Source organism: Parasteatoda tepidariorum, chromosome 4, assembly GCF_043381705.1.
Source record: "Parasteatoda tepidariorum isolate YZ-2023 chromosome 4, CAS_Ptep_4.0, whole genome shotgun sequence".
Lineage (NCBI taxonomy): Eukaryota > Metazoa > Arthropoda > Arachnida > Araneae > Theridiidae > Parasteatoda > Parasteatoda tepidariorum.
This window is the reverse complement of record NC_092207.1, coordinates 21,017,968-21,035,105: the sequence shown is the minus strand read 5'-3', so window position 1 is coordinate 21,035,105 and position 17,138 is coordinate 21,017,968.

Here is a 17,138-nt window from a genome sequence, read left to right as displayed (position 1 = left end):
AAAAAAACCTAAGTGTTTTAGGCAAAACGGGTTTAAGGTTATCAGTTGCCCCTATAGATTGGTGAATGTCCTCTAGTAACCCTCAATAACGAGGAGGGATGCATACAGGTTGTAGGCCGTCAGTTGATACATTGTCGTCGATTTACTTGGTTTCACATCAAAAAGAGTTGGATAATCACTTTCCCTGTGCTTTTTAGTCAGGAAATGCAGGGTTCATAACTCCTGGCAAACGAATGGCTCATACTGTTGGGTCGACCGTAGGCCAGCTGTTTATTTTTGTACAGGTGAAGGTGGCGGAAAGCTTATGCTGACCCATCGTTTTAGCTGCTGGCTTTTAGCAATTTTGTGTTGCTGGACCAACAGATTTGTCTTAGCTGCTGGTAGGTAACATTCTTGGGAACCTGGCACGGCAAAAACACCCCGATACGTCTAAATTAACTCACCGGAAAACAATTATTCACTCTCATAATACAATTATTCTCTCACATCTGATATTCCTAACATTGGTTTTTCCTTCCTGTCACCGGTTCGGCATTCCTTACACCAGTTTGGCATTCCTTACACCTATATGGCATTCCTTACACCTATATAGCATTCCATACACCTATGCGGCATTTCTTACACCTGTATGGCATTCCTTACGCTATTCCAGTGAATGAATTCCCAAGCTGCTTGTGACTATTAGTAAATCAAATAATAAAAAAAAATAACTATCAATAGTTATGTTTTGCATGGAATTATAGTTGGATTAGCCAGTTTCATAATTGTGCAGAAATATTTCAATTCGCTTAGAAAGCTCTCGAGATGTGGTAAAATACGCGAAAAAAAATCATTAATGAGTCCAAACTTTGGATCGCACTACTGGACAAACTACGGAGAGTTAATTTTACAGATTGCGACTGCCCCCTATATTTTGGGTGTCAGAAATGCGAATCCGTTGAAAATAAATTATGTTTATTCAGAGAAAGTAGGGTTTGAGTCTGATTTCGTTATTTAAAATATCGTATTCGCTAATTAATTACAATATTTGAGGTCACGCCTTTAAGTCATTAAGAATGAGTCCTGGAACGCGAAGATCCGATCACTAGATCAAAAGTTATTAAAAGCAGACCGTTTTTTTCGGGGGGGGCGCACTGTACATTTAAAAGAAAAACTTAAACGAAAGATTTTTTTAAATTCCTACTTTATATTATTCACAGGGAAAAAAACGGTTATTTAAACTTAAGTAATATAAAGATGAAAAATAATTTTAACCCTTTACGAAAATGTTCTCATTTGTTTTTAAACTTTTAAATATAATAGTTTTCTTTTATTTATTTGAAGTTAATTGTTTGCAATTGTTTAGGGTTTAATTGTTTGTAACCATTTAAGATTATGCCCGTTTTTACACGCAATAGTTAGAATGTAACAATTCCGTTTGTGGAACTAAGTTAAAACAAATTAAAGTATTTTCAAAAAGCAACTCAATGAGCTTAAATTGAGTATAATTTCTCTTTAAATTATTGTTTCGACTCAGTCTTATACAAGTACTATACAGAATAATAGCTTCATTCAAAATAAAAATAATTTTATTTCCTGAACAGGGTATGGATTCAAACGTTATCCAATACCAAGTGTTATTTTAGAAAAAATAGTCTGTTATTCAATGTGGCTTTGAAAATTCTGTAACATCTACCCAAAATTCTTTTTTTTCTCACGCATCACTGAAACTTGTTCCTAAAAAAATAAAACAACTTAGCTTATATTTCAAATCTTAAGTGTGAGCATAAAACCGATTTACTTCTATCAGAATTGTACTGATGTACGATTCAATGATTCCTTCGACAAGGAACTGTAAAATATTGTTTGTCTTTCTTCCGCGTGATAAATGCTTTTTCGTCTGCTTCATTTTATCTGGATCTCCTAAATCTGGCAAAGAATTATTTTTATCCCAATCTTGTAGCCTTAGCCATCAATTCAAAGAAAAAGGATAGATTTCTAATGCTTTGCGTGTAAGGAAACTTTAAAATATTTATTTATAAAGCTATACAACATTTTTCTTTCAAATGCAGTTTTGTTCTATTTATATCGTAAATATGACAAAATACTTATCGTCCAAATAAATATGCATATTTACATTAACTTAAATACAATACGTTGTACAAAATTTAAAGCACAATTAGTGAGCCAATGAGTAAAAATAGTGTTTAAAAATGATTACGACTCGAAATATGTTATTAACAAAATAGTTACATAAAAAAATGTACTTTAAACCTGTGGGGATTTAGTTATGGACGATGTCAACCGTCATCTATGAAAAGGTACCCCGACATAGAGTCGAGTTAACATGTCTTATATACTAGTGAATTGTAGTTGTAATTTTGTAGTGGTAGATACGCTACAGTACTCCCCCACAAGAATTATATCTGTGAAAGAATTCGATGAATGGTTACCACCAGTTGAATCATTGCTGTTTTGTGAGAAGCCTGGAGAGCTGTATTAAGATCACCGTACTTTTTGAGTGCTGAATGTGAGAGGTGTATTAACTTCACGATCGTAGTCGCTCTTGTGTTGCCGTTGCAGTCGAGTGTATGCAAGCCGACTTTGTGCGTGATCGAGAAGAGACTGAGTAGCAACAGTGCGAGGAGGTGGATAATGTCACAGTCACAAGTAGCAAGTCAACTGTCCAATGTGGACCATCCATCGAAAGTAGGCGTTACAAATCGAAGTGGGCGTTACTGTCAAGATAGGCGTGTCCATATCGCAGTGAACGTTACTGCCAAGGTAGGCGTGTTCACATCACGTCCGAAGGTCACCAATGCGGGGATTTAATTATAGACCATGTCAACCATCATCTATGAAAAGGTACCCCGACATAGAGTCGAGTTGGAACGTTGGAAATGTTGAAAATCTCAGTATTCGGCGCGAAGCGCCGCTAACTGATTCATCTAAACTGTGATGTCGTAATCTAGAAAGTCCTAAGTTAATCCTTGGGAGGTAATATAGGAGTTCAGGTTCACATCTTTGCAGGGGTAGGGCGTTGTTTGGAGTATCATGGAACATCAGTTGGAAGGGGAGATCCCCTTCATGAGAGTTTGCAGAAGGCACAGCACTTCTTGGTTTTTCATTAGATCTTGTAGCTCTTTTATGAGTGTCACGAGTCGGTGGGCTGTTGTAGCTGGAGTCTTGGCTCTGGTCTGAAAATTCTTTTTACTGGGGCGGGCCTCGCACCCAGTAAAGTTAGATGTGTGGCTCTTTCCACAGTTGCAGCAGGTAGCTGGGGTATCACGGCTCTTCGTGCTCTGATATGAAAAATGCCCCTCGGCACATTTCATGCATCTGGCTTCATTGGTGCAGTTTCGTTGAGTGTGTCCATAGTTCTGACATTTAAAGCACTGGGTAGGTCTTCTTCCTCCTCTGTATTTCTCTACTGCTATCGGGATCTGTTTGAGGCATTCTATATGATATATCTTTGTCTGATTGGCCAGCAGGGGAGTGACTACGAGGAAGATGGGGAGTGGCCTATAGGCTCCTCCCACTTTTCTCTTGAATTGTACGACTTTGGAAATCTCAATGTTAGATTTTCCTAGTTCAAGTGAAATTTCATTTATGCTAAAGTCTACTGGTAGTCCACGTATGAGCACTTTTTCATTCTTCACAAATGGGACTTTTTCGTCGGTGGGTGAGGTCTCCATGGCTTGGGTGGTGGGCTCTTCGAGGATCTCAGTAGAGTTCTCCGGCAGTGGAGGGGAATCGGAAGCGTTGTTGTCGGGCTTTGCTGGTTTGTCTTTGGTTTTCTTCTTCTTCCTCTTTTTGGCTGGAGGTTCGATGATTGTGTTAGTATCTGGGGCCGAAGTCCCTATACTAAGTTCTGTTTTCTGTTCCTCTGGGGAGTGTGTTATCTCGGGTTCAGTGGTGGTAGACTCGGGATCAGGGGTGATGATTTCCTTGACTGTCTCCTGTTCCTTTCTTTTCTCGAGTTCGGCATAGGCTCTTTGTAGAAGTTTAATTCTAAAACTAAGTACACCTTTGACTTTTCCACATTCACAGCTGTTGAAAACTGTCCGATGTAAGTTTTGTAGTAATAGATTATCTTCCATGTTAAAGTTGAGGTAGAAATCATTGAGGTTTATGGGTCTATTTGGTGGTATGAATCTCGCTGGAAAATTGTTGGCTTCATATGCTTCTCCTATTGAAGAGTAAGTAATAAATTCTGTGTATTCGCCATCTGATTCAACTGATTCTGGAGTCCTCGGGCGGCCAGGCGGAAACACCTTTCCGCCGCGAGCTGTTCGGTTATGCGGTATTGCTAAGCAGAGATAAAACACGACTTTACTCGATCACGTCGTGAGCTGATCTCTCTGGTCTGGTCATAGAGTCGAGTTAACATGTCTTATATACTAGTGAATTGTAGTTGTAGTTTTGTAGTGGTAGATACACTACAAGCCCAATTTCAACAACCAAACAAGGAATTTTGTATTTTATTTTAAACAATATTCACTATTATGATCGGGAAACTTCGGAGTCTAGTTGGCTGGGTATATTACAGCAGTAAATTTTCAGACATCTCACCGTACTCAGAACGTTTAAAGAAATCTAAATTCATACAACGTAAATACCAGTGTAATAAATTTACAGAACCCATGAAAATCTTGTAGAACGAACTGTTTTCTCGCAATATCTTTTTTTAAAAAAAGCCTAAGTGTTTTAGGCAACTGGGTGTCATCACATTACGATTTATTTGGATCCATTATTTTTTCTCTTCAAAAAATAATTTTCATACAAGAAGTTTAATAAACGAAATCAAATTTTATGTTCAATTTCTTAAATACCTTTGCTTAAACATTCATTTTAATGTGTGTCTAGAATAGAAAGAACATCGACGAAACATTCTACATAATTTTAACATATGAAAAGCAAAGTAGAACCACAAATTATAACAACAAATCGAAAAATCTGAGGTAATACGTATGTATAGTGCAGCTTTGACGAGAACTCCTCCAGATTGAAAGTCTGGTGCTGTCTGCTGCTATGGTAACAAGCGAGGGCACATTTCTAATGGGGGTGAAATGAAGGAAAGGTGTAGGCTTACTCACGACGACCTACGCTAAGATTAAGACAAAACTATCCATTCCACACCCCTATTCGAAGTGATCTTTCCTCGTAACCATAGTACCCGCCACGACGCGAGACGGTGTCTGGAGAAGTTCTCCTGAAAGTCGCACTATAGGTACTTTATTTACGTTGCACTAGACCTGCGCAATGGGCTATTGTCGACGGTCTGGGAAACATCCCTGAGAATGATTCATTCCATCACAATTTTGATCCTCTACAGAGGGGATCGCATTAGTAAGGCCACTTCCTCAATTTAGACATGAATCTGAAGTGGAAGGAAATTTTCTGAACATCCCTGTATCCATGGCACTATTCAGCGAACAACAGAACTTTCGATTCCTCAGATTTGACCAGCTCGAATATCGCATGTAGTAAACGGCTTTTAGCAGAGTCCAATTCGAATCCCCCCCCCCAGAACTGGAGTCTGATTCTCTAACCACTGGGCTACCGCTGTCCGAAAAATCTAAGAATATGAAGTATACATATGTACGAACTGAAAGAAATTGTCTTCTAACTTGTCAGCTTAAAAAACAGTGTAGAAAAATATATCTTTTATGCTGAATTTCTTGCAATTAATGAGTTTAACATTTTTAATATCTCAAAAAAATTTTAAATCATAAAATATCTTTCAGTAGAATGTAAGAAATGGTGAACGGTTCATAAATTTAAACTTAAAACAGATCGACCGTAAAATTCTCTAAATAAGTCTTAACCATTTTATCATTCCAATCTTAAAAAAGCAGTAAATATTAAAATAAAAACAAATTGTTAACTGAATTCAAAACAATTTATGAATTGAACATAAACATTTAATATTTGATGATCTTAAGGAAAGACATTTTAATATTATACGTTTACGCCACTTTAGTTTTTCTTCGTTAGAACAGCTTTTTCGTACAAGTCAACAACTTGAGGATATGCAACCATTTCATTGTACTGTTAGAGATCATAAAAATAACTAATATTGCCTTGAGAAATGCTAAAAATTTGTAGTTCTAATATATTAAATTAACAAATGTCAATGAAAGTGTGCAACTATTTTAAGCCATTGCTAATGGTCATACAGTTTTAATGTTGTGAAAAATAATAACGATAGTTTAGTTTTACCATATCAAACGCTTTGTTGAAAGGCAATTTCATGCTGAAACTATGTCGTGAAACCGGCTATTTGTATTTGAATATGTAGTAAAATAAAACATTCGAAATAAACTTCAATAAATTTTATTTTTACTTAATGAAATGAAATTAAACGTTGGACACGATGCACAAAGCTTTTGCAATGTTCCATATCACCCTGGGTTTCATAAATTGAAATTGGAAATGCAATGACGAGTTAATTCGTCATAAGTCAACAAAGTTTGGGTATGACAATACAAGTTATTTCTTGGCTGGTCAACGATTTCTTAAAACTGTTTTTCAATAATTGTCAACGATTTAAGATTACGAATTGAATGCATTGTTAGCGATCATGAAGATGATAAAGTTGTTGGGAAAAATAACGATTGTTAGGTTTTACTAAACTGAACCAGCTTTTTCAACAATTTTATAAAACTATGCAACTATTTTATAAGAATATGCAACTACTTCATAAGAATATGCAACTGTTACAAGAATATGCAATAATTATGTAACACATTATATAATTATATAACATAATATATAACATATTATATAATTATATAACATATTATATTATAACATAAGAATATGCAACTGTTACAAGAATATGCAACTATGTTAAAGAATATGCAACTATTTTATAAGAATATGCAACTACTTTATAACAATATGCAACTGTTACAAGAATATTGAATAATTATATAACATATTATAAGAATATGCAACTACTTTATAAGAATATGCAACTGTTACAAGAATATGCAACTATGTTATAAGAATATGCAACTACAAGTATTGATAATGGCCATAAAGATGCTAATATTGTTGAAAAACAGCTAAAGACGGATTAAGTATAGCGTAATTTGTCATGAAACTGATTGTGGGCGCAACTAGTGGGCGCTCGCTAACCCCGGAAAATTGCTACGCAATCTTATATGGTTTGCTTCGCAAGCCAAGCTCGCTACTAACTTAGGTACATTGCAAATGCACAAAATTCTAAGAATTCAAAACAGTCATTCAAATCCGTATAACAACTTTTTTTAAAAAAAAATTACATCTTTTTAGTAAATACTAAGTAATTAAAATAAATTTGAATTCGAATAAATGACACGAAATTCGTTAAACCTATTAGAAATGTGCTATAGTATAAAATCTTAAGGCGCAACAGCACGACTGAGACCCATTTTTCAATGAATAACTAATAACAATAATAAAACAAATAAATTCGTGATATAAATGACAAATCGTCAAATAGGTTCGTAATATATAAATTCGTGAAAAAAGCGCTTTCGACGAAATACTAAAATAGAGATCTATCGACAAAGACTACTCACTTCTGCCTAGCTTAAGGTTATTTCAGTTTCCGTTTTTAAAAGCGCTATACGTTGAGCCACCTCAGCTAGATTTGGCAAGGGACATTTTTAGCGGCAATTATTGGTCGATTTTCTAGCGTTGCCATTCGGGGAGCTGTAATGATTCTTTTTTCTGTCGCCGTGTAAGAGAAATATATATATATATAGATTTTCAAACAGTCAATTTGTGCTAAAATGAGAAAATATGTTTTTAAGAATAAATTCAAGTAGTCATTTTTTTTATTATTTTACTATTTAAAAACGCTTTAATTTAATATCACTCAATAAAAATATACCTTCCAAGAAATAAAAATATACCTTCCTTTTTCTTCAAAAACTTTTATTGTTAATCTATTACTAGTTTCAATAATTACTTTCTGTTTGTGGTACTAATATTACACGTTCTATCAAGATTCTTCAATCAGAACGTGTTATGCTTCACATGTTTTCCTGGAGCTTTGATACGTTGTGTGGCAATATCCCAAAACGTGACCAAAAGCTTTTCTCATCAAGTAATGCAGGCTTAGCAAACTAATCAGAGTTTCTTCTCTTAAGACGTTGATAAACTCTAAGTGGATAGACCATATACAATTCTTTTAACATCATAGGAATAAATGTAGCATAAAATACTGGATGGCATCCATATACATCACACAAGTAAATTTGGTAGTTTCTGAAGTTATTACGAAAGGTCGTGTTATTGGCATCAAGTGCAACTTTATAGGCTAACTTTAAGAATTCATTTTCAAGCACCGGAGAGTAAATTATTCGAACGAAAGTTTGAATAAAATTATTTTACACAATAATGAATTTCTCTACACAGTATGAGGTTATGTTGTATGAATGGTGAAGGAATAAGCTTGCAATATGCAATAATGCATTTTTGAATACTATGACGTATGTATTGACAAATGAATTGTATGACTGAAAATATGAATAAATTTGCGAAACAATGCATTTAGAAAAATAATGCATTCACCGTTACAAAATTAAATATTATTACCACCGTTTGAATAAAATTACTTTACACAATAATGCATTTCTATGCACAGTAAGCTGTTATATTGAGAGTATGAATGGTGTAAAAATAAGCTTTCAATATGCAATAATGTATTTTTGAATACTATGACGTATATATTGACGAATGAATTGTATGACTGAAAATATGAATAAATTTGCAAAACAATACATTTAGAAAAATAATGCATTCACCGTTACAAAATTGAATATTATTACTACCATTAGAATAAAATTACTTTACACAATAATGCATTTCTATGCACAGTAAGCTGTTATATTGAGAGTATGAATGATGTAAAAATAAGCTTTCAATATGCAATAATGCATTTTTGAATACTATGACGTATATATTGACGAATAAGTTGTATGACTGAAAATATGAAAAAATTTGCAAAACAATGCATTTAGAAAAATAATGCATTCGCCGTTACAATATTTAAAAATATTAAACGTATTGGAGCGATGCTGTATTTATGAATAACTGCATGAATAGAAGCATGAATGAATCTGCAGTGCACAATAATGCATTCACCAATACATTATCGTATACGGTTCATCAGTTAAAATTTCAAATGGAAAGCATTGAATGAATTATATGAAAGAAAATAAGAACTAAAAATGGAAAGTTTGTTTTTGGTATAATTGTAACAAAATCTGTTAAAATATTTTGAAATTCAAACGAAAACACAAGCAAAATTTAAATATTCCGCTAAGGAATAATTGTGACGAGCTTTAATAGACTAAATGTGTAATGTCACAAATAAGAGAAGCGCTGCATTGTATTTAAATTTTTAAAACGTCGTAGCTATGTTTTATGGCCTTGCCATACGTGAAATTGAGCATCCTAGGACAAGGAATGTACTAAAACAGTTTCTTTAAAATGAACTTTGAGTTACTTTTGCTATTGATTTCAGATTAAATTCTCATTGAAATTCACAACTATTAAAATGCATGGTGAATAAAATGCATTAGGACATATGCATGGTTTGCTGTGTTTAGCTTTGGATATATGAAGAATTTTTAATCAAATTAAATTAGTTACTAAGTTTGCTAATGGATGGATACTGTTAACTGGAAAGCTATAAAGCAATGTTTTCTGTTGAATGCCAGGCCTCTTATAACCAAACAAATTGTAAGGACGTCTTAATTTTGAGCTTAGTATATATATTCAATATTGTTGCAGCGACAAGTTTTTTTTTTGGAAAAAAATAGCAACGTTATGTATTGAACATTTTTAGCTAGTTTTTGAAATTTGTGAGAATAAATAACTCGTTTCCTAAGCAGATTACATCAAAATAGCGAGAGGGCTACCTATTTTCATTTCGTTGTGGGAAAGCTTTTTTTACTCTTGTGGAAGGACATTTCTTAATGAATGATTCTTTGTTTAATAAATTCTTTTTAAAGTTATTTTCTACAAGATTACTTATGAGTGATTCAAAACTTCATATAAAACGTCACTTCAGTCTAGATCTGTGGGACGGCCTTTAAAAAATTGGCAAAAATTATCTGAAATTCTGACCCTTTTAGGTTTTGATTGTCTGATACTCAATAAAATATTTTGCAAAATGCGTTGTAGTTGATAGACCGTCCAACGATTAATTTGAAGACTTTTGTTTTACATAATGTGTAACGCACTTGCAAAACACTAAAATACTATATTTTTTAACAATTGTTTAATAAGAATGGTACGAAAAATCCAATTTTCACCCAAACATCAATTTACTGAAGAGTTTTGAATCCATTCATTAAAACGTTCTTATTTTAACACTTTGAAAATAATGAAAACTCAACATGAACACATTAAAAGTCAAAATTAAAAGATCTAGAAAGGAAGAAATTAACCATAAATTTAATAATATTATTTATAATTATTATTATTTTTTAATTCTGTAAAGTATTGCAACTTTCGCCTACCCATGGTCAAACATTTACCTATTTTCACTTACATTAATCAATTTATTATGCAGGTTTTTTTTTANTCTTACTTGGCCCACCAAATATTTTTTTTTCTTGATTTTTGGCCCTCGATCAAAAAAGTTTGCCCATCCCTGCTGTAAAGTATTGCAACTTTCGCCTACCCATGGTCAAACATTTATCTATTTTCATTTACATTAATTAATTTATTAAATAGGTTTTACTTTATTTATGTTGTTTTTATGTCAATATAACAATTACAAAAGACATTGTCAAATTTTCAGAAATACTAAAATGCGAAACTTTATTATCAAAAAATGTCACTATTTATCAAAAATGAATAATAAAAATTTCTCTACGCATAAAAACTCAAATATAAAAACGAAATTTAAGCCAGCGATAAATAAACAATAAATCTATTAAATTACTTGGAAACGTAATGGTGTTAAGTATAGATTATATTAAGGGTGTCTAATATTTTATACGTTCAGACGTTGGGAGAATGAAATGTGATATGCACCTGCTAAAGATGAATGCAACAATAATAATTCTTAGTATAAATATATCACATATATCATTCTTAGTACGTAATATATATTCTCAGAAATGCTTATTTATGCTTTAGTTATATGAGTAAATCTAACATCCTCTTCTGAATATTTACAAATTTATTTAACCGATAGATTTTTTAAAGTTATCTATTATTTAAAGTAAAGTGGTTAGAATGATAGTTTTTTTTATTTCTAGTGCTTACTAATTTAGTGTTATTTCTAAGCAACATTCATTTAAAGCATTCTTTTAAATTCCATTTTTTGTTTCGATATTTGTGAATGACCAAAAAGCATTATGCATGTGGAAAGTGTGCTAGCAGAAAAAATTTTCAGACTAAATAAAAACACTACTAATAAAGTTTGAACCTTATAAAAAAGGAAATTATAATTGAATGGAAAGCAAAATTTAAGACTTTGAGGAATTATAGGTTTTAAGAAATACGTAAATACGCGAATACGAAAAAGCAACTAAATCAAAAGCCTTATACCTAGTTTGCACACATTTAAAATAACAGCATTACACTTAATCTACAAAAGACTAAACCAATAGGGTCATAGCGAATCTACAGCTTAATACGTAATTTACAAAAACCTAAATTTATAGCACTGCACCTAATCTAGAAAGCCTAAATCTATGGCCTTATACCTAAACCTTTTACGGACCTAAATTTGCAGTCTTTTTTCCTCGAAAATTTCATTTTGATAGATTAATTAAAAAGAAAAGTTATCAAGGCACTGTTTTAGTTGAATTAAGAGGTTGCAACATAATAAGCTACATTTTTCAATTGCAAGCTTTTTCTTAATATGATATAGCGCATTTATATTACCACACTTTAAATTTAGGAGTTATTTATAAGATACATAAATAAAGTAGAAAATTAATCCTTTTCTTTGAAAAATATATTATCATTTTTTTATAAAATTTTACAATTCCCAACAAAAGAAGTAGAAAAACAAAAGAATCTAATCAATCAATTTATCACTTCGTTTAGAATGCTTTCAATAGTTTTCTTTCTTTTCGTTTTGAATCACTACGAATCCAAACTTGAGATTATATTTAAAAATCATTAAACTTTTTAATCAATCATATCCGCAGTTAACGCATGGAAAAATAGTAATTATTCCTGCATCATTTAGATCAAATGCGGAAAATCTCGTTCGTAATGGGATGCTATCTCAATAATAAAGTAATTTTTTCGTCAAAATTTGTAATTAATCTTTTAAATGGATGAAACTAAAAACAGGATTCAAGTTCTCTGGGATTTAATGAATAAGGATGATTGAGAATTGTTGCAAAAATTATATGTTTGGAAAAAAAAATGTCATTAAAGACCATTTCTTTTGTACTTTTCTTAAAAATAAAAATTCTTTGCGAAGTTATTGAAAATTAAATATAGCGTTTTAAAATAAGAGAAAAGCAGAAAAAAGCAGAAAAAATATTGTTTGGTTAAAAAAAGAGTTTTTTTTAAAAAAAAGTAATATATGTAATGTGAAATATATAATAAAATAATAAAAAAATATAATACAAATTATATATAATGTGTCTAAAATGCATATTTGATGTAGAAATTTGTTTAAACTTTTATAAAAAGGTACCGTATATATTAAAATAGATACATAATTACGGTGACCACATTGCTAAGAATTATTTAAAAATTTTTAAACAAGGAGTTTCAACGCGACTCCGATAGCGAGGAGTTTAAACCACCGCTCCGATAACGGGGAGATTCAAACACCGCTCCGATTATGGGGAGTTTCAAACATCGCTCCGATAATGGGGAGTTCAAAACACTGCTCCGAAAACGGTGAGTTTAAACCACTGCCCAGATAGCAGAGAACTTACTTTTTAACCGTTACTTTTCCAACGGGAAGTTTCAACCGCTTCTTTCAGAACAACAGGAAGCTTCCACTGTTACTTTCAGAACAGCAGAAAGCTTCAATCGTTACTTTCAGAGCAGCAGAAAGGTTTACAGTTACTTTCCAAATAGAAAATTTCAGCAGTTGATTTTAAAATTGAAAGTTTCAACCGATGTTTTTATATATAGATAATTTGACAGTTACTTTCGTGTCGTTTCTCTCTCACGGAACAGTTTTGAACGTTTTTCTGGTGATGGATCAGTTTCGAACGTTTTAGTGTGGGACAGTTTCGAACGTTTCTGAGGGGGGCAGTTTCATACTTTTCTGTTTGGGGCAGTTTCGAATGTTTCAGTGTGGGAGGTGCAATTTCGAACGTTTCTGTGGGGAAAGGGGAAGTTCGGAATATTTACGTGAGGGGGCTTATTCGAACGCTTCTGTGGGGGGCCAGTTTCAAACGTTTCTGAAGGGGGCAGTTTTGAACGTTTCTGCGAGGGAGGGGAAGTTTCGAACTTTTCTGTTCGGGAGGGGAAGTTTCAAACGTTTCTATGGGGGAGGGGCAATTTCGAACGTTTCTGTGGGGGAGGGACAGTTTCCAATGTTTCTGTGGGGGAGGGACAGATTCGAACGTTTCTGCGGGGAGCAGTTTCGGACGTTTCTGTATGAGTCAGTTTCGAACGTTTCTGCGGGGAGGCAGTTTCGAACGTCTGCGTGTGTGTGTGGGGGGGTTGTTTAATTTAGAGGGAGGCAGTTTCGAACGTTTCTGTGAGGAAGGGACTGTTTCGAGCGTTTCTGTGGGGGTGGGAAGTTTCGAACGTTTCTGCGGGGGAGGGGCAATTTCGAACGTTTCTGTTGGGGAGGGACAGTTTCGTACGTTTCTGCATGGGAGGGACAGTTTCGAACGTTTTTGAGGGGGGGCAGTTTCGATTGTTTCCGTGGGGGAGGGGCAATTTCGAACGTTTCAATGAGGGAGGGACAGTTTCGAACGTTTCTACAGGAAGGAAGTTTCGAAACTTTCTGTGGGGGGATGTTTCGAACGTTTCTGTGAGGGAGGGACTGTTTCGAACGTTTCTGTGGGGGTGGGGCAGTTTCGAACGCTTCTGTGGGGGAGGGACAGTTTTGAACTTTTCTTAGGGGGGCAGTTTCGAACGTTTCTGTGGGGGTAGTTTCGAAATGTTCTGTGTTGTGGGAACAGTTTCGAACGTTTCTGTGGGGGAGGGGCATTTTAGAACGTTTTTATGGGGGAGGGACTTTTTCGAACGTTTCGGTGAGGGAGGGGCAGTTTCGAACGTTTCTGTGAAGGAGGGGCAGCTTCGAACGTTTCGATATGGGGCAATTTCGAGCGTTTCTGCGGGGAGGCAGTTTCGAACGTCTCTGTGTGTTTGGGAGGGGTAGTTTCGAACGTTTCTCTGGGGGGCAGTTTTGAACGTTTCTATGGGGGAGGGGTAATTTCGAACGTTTATGTGTTGTGGGAGCAGTTTCGAACGTTTCTGTAGGGGTCAGTTTCGAACGTTTCGGCGAAGGAGGGGCAGTTTCAAACGTTTCTGTGAGGGAGGGGCAGCTTCGAACGTTTCGATATGGGGCAATTTCAAACGTTTCAGCGGGGGAGGGACAGTTTCGAATGTTTCTGTGGGGGAGGGGCATTTTGAACGTTTTTGTGGGGGAGGGACTGTTTCGAACGTTTCTGTTGGGGAGGAGCTGTTTCGAACGTTTTTGCAGGGGAGTGGCAGTATCGAACGTTTCTGTGTTGTGGGAGCAGTTTCGAACGTTTCTGTAGGGGTCAGTTTCGAACGTTTCTGTGAGGGAGGGGCTGCTTCGAACGTTTCGATATGGGGCAATTTCGAACGTTTCTGCGGGGAGGCAGTTTCGAACGTCTCTGTGTGTTTGTAGTGGGGTAGTTTCGAACGTTTCTTTGGGGGGGCAGTTTTGAGCGTTTATATGGGGGAGGGGAAATTTCGAGCGTTTATGTGTTGTGGGAGCAGTTTCGAACGTTCCTGTAGGGGTCAGTTTCGAACGTTTCGGCAAAGGAAGGGGCAGTTTCAAACGTTTCTGTGAGGGAGGGGCAGCTTCGAACGTTTCGATATGGGGCAATTTCAAACGTTTGAGTGGGGGAGGGACAGTTTCGAATGTTTCTGTGGGGGAGGGACAGTTTCGAACGTTTCTGCTGGGGGAGGGGCAATTTCGAACGTTTCTGAGGGGGAGGGACGGTTTCGAACGTTTCTGCGTGGGAGGGGCTGTTTCGAACGATTCTGTGGGGAGGGGGCAGTTTTGAACGTTTCTGTGGGGGTAGATTCGAAAGGTTCTGTGTTGTGGGAACAGTTACGAACGTTTCTGTGGGGGAGGGGCATTTTCGAACGTTTTTGTAGGGGAGAGACTGTTTCGAACGTTTCTGTTGGGGAGGAGCAGTTTCAAACGTTTTTGCAGGGGAGTGGCAGTATCGAACGTTTACGTGGATGAGGGACAGTATTGAACTTTTCTAAGGGGGCAGTTTCGAACGTTTCTGTTGGGGAGGGGCAATTTCGAACGTTTCTGAGGGTGAGGGGCAGTTTCGAACGTTTCTATAGGGGAGGGACAGTTTCGAACGTTTCTGCGCGGGGAGGAAGTTTCAAACATCTCTGAATAGGGCAGTTTCGAACGTTTCTGTGGGGGGGGCAGTTTCGAATGTTTATGCGGAGGAGGGGCAGTTTCGAACGTTTCTGTGTTAAGGGAGCAGTTTCGAAAGTTTCTATTAGGGGCAGTTTTGAAAGTTTCTGTGTGGGCAGTTTCGAACGTTTCTGTGCTGTGGGGGCAGTTTCAAACGTTTCTGAGTTGTGGGGGCAGTTTCGAACGTTTCTGTGGGGGAGGGACTGTTTCGAACGTTTCTGAGGGAGAGGGCCANTCGTTTCTGAGGGGGAGTGGCTGTTTCGAACGTATCTGTGTTGTGGGGGCAGTTTCGAACGTTTCTGAGGGGGAGGGGCGATTTTGAACATTTCTGTGGGGGAGGGGAAATTTCGAACGTTTCTGTGGGGGAGGGGCAGTTTCGATCGTTTCTGTAGGGGAGGGGCTGCTTCGAACGTTTTTGCGGGGAGGCAGTTTCGAACGTTACTGCATTTGGCAGTTTCGAACGATTATGTGGGGGGGCACTTTCGAACACTTCGATATGAGGCAATTTCGAACGTTTCCGTGTGCGGGGCAGTTTCGAACAATTTTGTGGGGGAGGGGCTGTTTCGAACGTTTCTGTTGGGGAGGGGCAATTTTGAAAGTTTCTGTGGGGGAGGCGTAGCTTCGAACGTTTCTTAGGGGGGCAGTTTCGAATGTTTCTCTGGGGGGGCAGTTTCGAACGTTCCTGTATGGGACAGTTTCGACCGTTTCTGCGTTGAGGCAGTTTCGAAAGTCTCTGTGGGAGAGGGGCTTTTTCGAACGTTTCTGTGGGGGATGTCAGTTTCGAGCGTTTCTGTGGGGGAGGGGCAGCTTCGAACGTTTCTACATGGGCACTTTCGAACGTTTCATCGGGCAGGCAGTTTCGAACGTTACTGCATAGAGCAGTTTCGATCTTTTCTGTAGTGGGCAGTTTCGAACATTTCTGTACAGGGCGGTTTCGAACGTTTCTGTGGGTTGAAGTTTCGAAATTTTCTGCTTGGTTCAATTTCGAATTCTTCGGTGTGGGAGTAGCAATTTCGACCGTTTCTTTGAGATGCGTTTTCAAACGTTTCTGTGATGGAGGGACAGTTTCGAACGTTTCCTAGGGCGGCAGTTTCGAATTCTTCGGTGTGGGAGTAGCAATTTCGAACGTTTCTTTGAGATGCGTTTTCAAACGTTTCTGTGATGGAGGGACAGTTTCGAACGTTTCCTAGGGCGGCAGTTTCGAACGTTACTGTGGGGGGCAGTTTCGAACGTTTCTGTGGGGGGCAGTTTCGAACGTTTCTGTGGGGGGCAGTTTCGAACGTTTTTGTATGGGGCAGATTCGAAAATCTCTGTGGGAGAGGGGCGTTTTCGAACGTTTCTATGATGGAGGTCAGTTTCAAACTTTTCTGCGGGAAGGCAGTTTCGAACATTTCTGTGGGAACAGTTTCGAACGTTCCTGTGGGGAAGGGGCATTTTTGAACGCTTCTGACGGGGGCAGTTTCGAACGTTTCTGCATGGAGCTGTTTCAAACGTATCTGAGATGGGCAGTTTCGAACGTTTATGTGGGGGAGAGGCAATTTCGAACGTTTTTGTGGGGAAGGGACAATTTTGAACGTTCCTTAGGGGGGCA